We start from the raw sequence: 2,939 nt of genomic DNA, 5'->3' as shown, positions 1-2,939 counted from the left end.
CAATAATTTTGTTAGTTTCATGAGCAACAAGTAAAAGTAATTTGATTAATGATCGGTACATGTGTCGTCTGACGCAATAATTTTCACTTCCAAGTTCTAATCACACTAAGTTAAAATTTATATTAAACAAACATAAAGCAATGGCTTAGTATTATGTCTGCCATTTTCGATTTTTTTCTTCATGTCCAAATTTGCTCATGTCTTCCACAAAAATCACTCAACTTTTTTTTCCCCACCATAGTATCTAAACATGCACACAGCCACGTATCCATCCAATTTACTAAAAAAAAAAGGTATAAAATCTATATATAACATATGCTTAGCGTGTATGAACGAAAACTATATACTATAATTTACATATTACAAAAAAAAAAAAATGTTGACCAAAATGTCTCTCCCTATCCCGCCGAAATTTCTTCCACCGTTAAATCATCCATCGATTCATCATCACCAAGCTCCACAACCACTTGCCCCGCCACGCGCAGCCATATCAATATCTATACCAGAAACCGGTTTAGGACGTACCGGAACCATCCTCGACGAGTCCACGTCGTCAGCTTTCCGTGACTACCAATCTTTATTCGTGTCACAGCGTTCCGAGACAGTCGAACCGGTCGTAATTAAAACAATCGAAGGTTCAATACCGGTTGATTTCCCTTCCGGTACATATTACTTAGCCGGTCCAGGACTATTCACTGACGACTATGGCTCAACGGTTCATCCTTTAGACGGTCACGGTTATCTCCGTGCGTTTCACATCGACGGAGACAAACGGAAAGCAACTTTCACGGCGAAGTACGTTCAAACTGAAGCTAAAGAAGAAGAGCACGATCCCGTGACTGACACGTGGAGGTTCACTCACAGAGGTCCTTTCTCGGTGTTAAAAGGAGGGAAGAGATTTGGAAACACGAAAGTGATGAAGAACGTGGCTAATACTAGCGTTTTAAAATGGGCTGGGCGGTTGCTTTGTTTATGGGAAGGTGGTGAGCCGTACGAAATCGAACCTGAATCGTTGGATACCGTCGGGAGATTTGACGTAGATATCAACGATGATGATGATTCTTCCGACAGAGATTTTGCTGGTCATGATATATGGGACACAGCCGCAGATTTGTTGAAACCCATACTTCAAGGTAATGTTTTTATGTTAGCTAATAAAGTAAAGTTTAGTTAAATTAATACTCTCTCTGTTTCACAAAGAGTGTTATTCTGGAGAAAATTTCTTGTTTCACAAAGAATGTTATTTTACATTTCCAATGAGTGTTTTAATGCTAAATTTTCTTTTTTACCCCTAAACCCAAAGCTATTTTCATTGAATTTTAATCATTAATCACTTAATAAATATGGGCAAATAAGTATAATTTAACCTTTTTTAATTTGTGTGAAATGTGTCAAAATGACACTCTTTGTGAAACAGAGGGAGTACTAGTTAATTAAACTTTTATTTATGATATATGTAGGTGTATTTAAGATGCCACCGAAACGGTTCTTGTCACATTACAAAGTCGACGGTCGAAGAGATAGACTTTTAACCGTCACTTGCAACGCTGAAGATATGCTTTTACCTCGAAGCAACTTCACATTTTGTGGTAACTGATCTTTTGATTTTTCTCAAAAACATTATGAAAAATAAAAATTCTACTATAATTAAAATGGAAAATTACTATTTTACAGAGTATGATTCGGAATTCAAGATGATACAAACGAGAGAATTCAAGATCGATGATCACATGATGATTCATGATTGGGCCTTCACGGATACTCACTACATACTCTTTGCCAACCGCGTCAAGCTTGATCCAATTGGTAAGACAAGCTAACTAACTACTTCTGTTACAATTTAAAATAATTTGCAAGAAGAGTAATACTACGTTGGAAAAATCTGATTATGTGGATAAATATACTGTCAGGTTCCATGGCGGCGATGTGTGGAGTATCACCGATGGTATCAGCGTTATCGTTGAATCCAAGCAACGAGAGTTCCCCGATTTATATCCTCCCAAGATTTTCAGATAAAACTATGGGAGATCATCGAGACTGGAGAGTTCCTGTCGAAGTGTCTTCTCAATTATGGCTAATTCACTCCGGAAACGCTTATGAGACTAGAGAGGACAACGGCGATTTGAAGATTCAAATACAAGCTTCCGCTTGCTCCTACCGCTGGTTCGATTTCCAAAAAATGTTTGGTACGTTAGTTCAGCTACACCATATTGAAACCGTAATAAACCCCTTTCACAAGTTAGGGCTTTTAAATGTTCAAAAGACTGTTATTAAACATTTTAAAAATAATAATAATCTTATAGGCTACAATTGGCAAAGCAACAAGCTAGATCCTTCTGTTATGAATCTAAATCGCGGCGACGACAAACTACTCCCTCATTTAGTCAAGGTGTCTATGACCTTGGACCCTGTCGGAAACTGCAAGAGTTGTGATGTAGAGCCTCTAAACGGCTGGAACAAGCCGTCAGATTTTCCAGTTATAAACTCATCATGGTCCGGGAAAAAGAACAAGTACATGTACTCAGCAGCCTCGTCAGGAACTCGAGGCGAACTTCCCCATTTCCCGTTCGATATGGTCGTGAAGTTTGACTTAGACTCGAACCTCGTCCGTACGTGGTCTACCGGAGCTAGAAGATTCGTTGGTGAGCCCATGTTTGTCCCAAGAAACTCCAACGAGGAAGGAGTAGAAGAGGACGATGGTTACATTGTTGTCGTCGAGGTACGTGTATGTATGCAACTTTTAATGTTCGCTTCTTTCTTAAGTGGTTTTTGTACTAATACAAATTAGTCATTATTATATTTGATAGTATGCGGTTTCGGTGGAGAGATGTTACCTTGTGATATTGGACGCAAAGAAGATGGGTGAATCCGATGCGGTCGTGTCGAGATTAGAGGTTCCGAGGAATTTGACGTTTCCAATGGGTTTTCACGGTTTATGG

General features: G+C 38.9%; 1 pseudogene; it reads left to right on the top strand.

Annotated features, from left to right (window-relative positions):
* Window positions 251-2,939, top strand: part of LOC104784833 — a 10,697-nt pseudogene continuing 8,008 nt past the window's right edge.

Source organism: Camelina sativa, chromosome 5 (genome assembly GCF_000633955.1).
Source record: "Camelina sativa cultivar DH55 chromosome 5, Cs, whole genome shotgun sequence".
NCBI lineage: Eukaryota > Viridiplantae > Streptophyta > Magnoliopsida > Brassicales > Brassicaceae > Camelina > Camelina sativa.
Note: the sequence above shows the minus strand (reverse complement) of the source record. Positions and strands in the feature narration are given on the sequence as shown.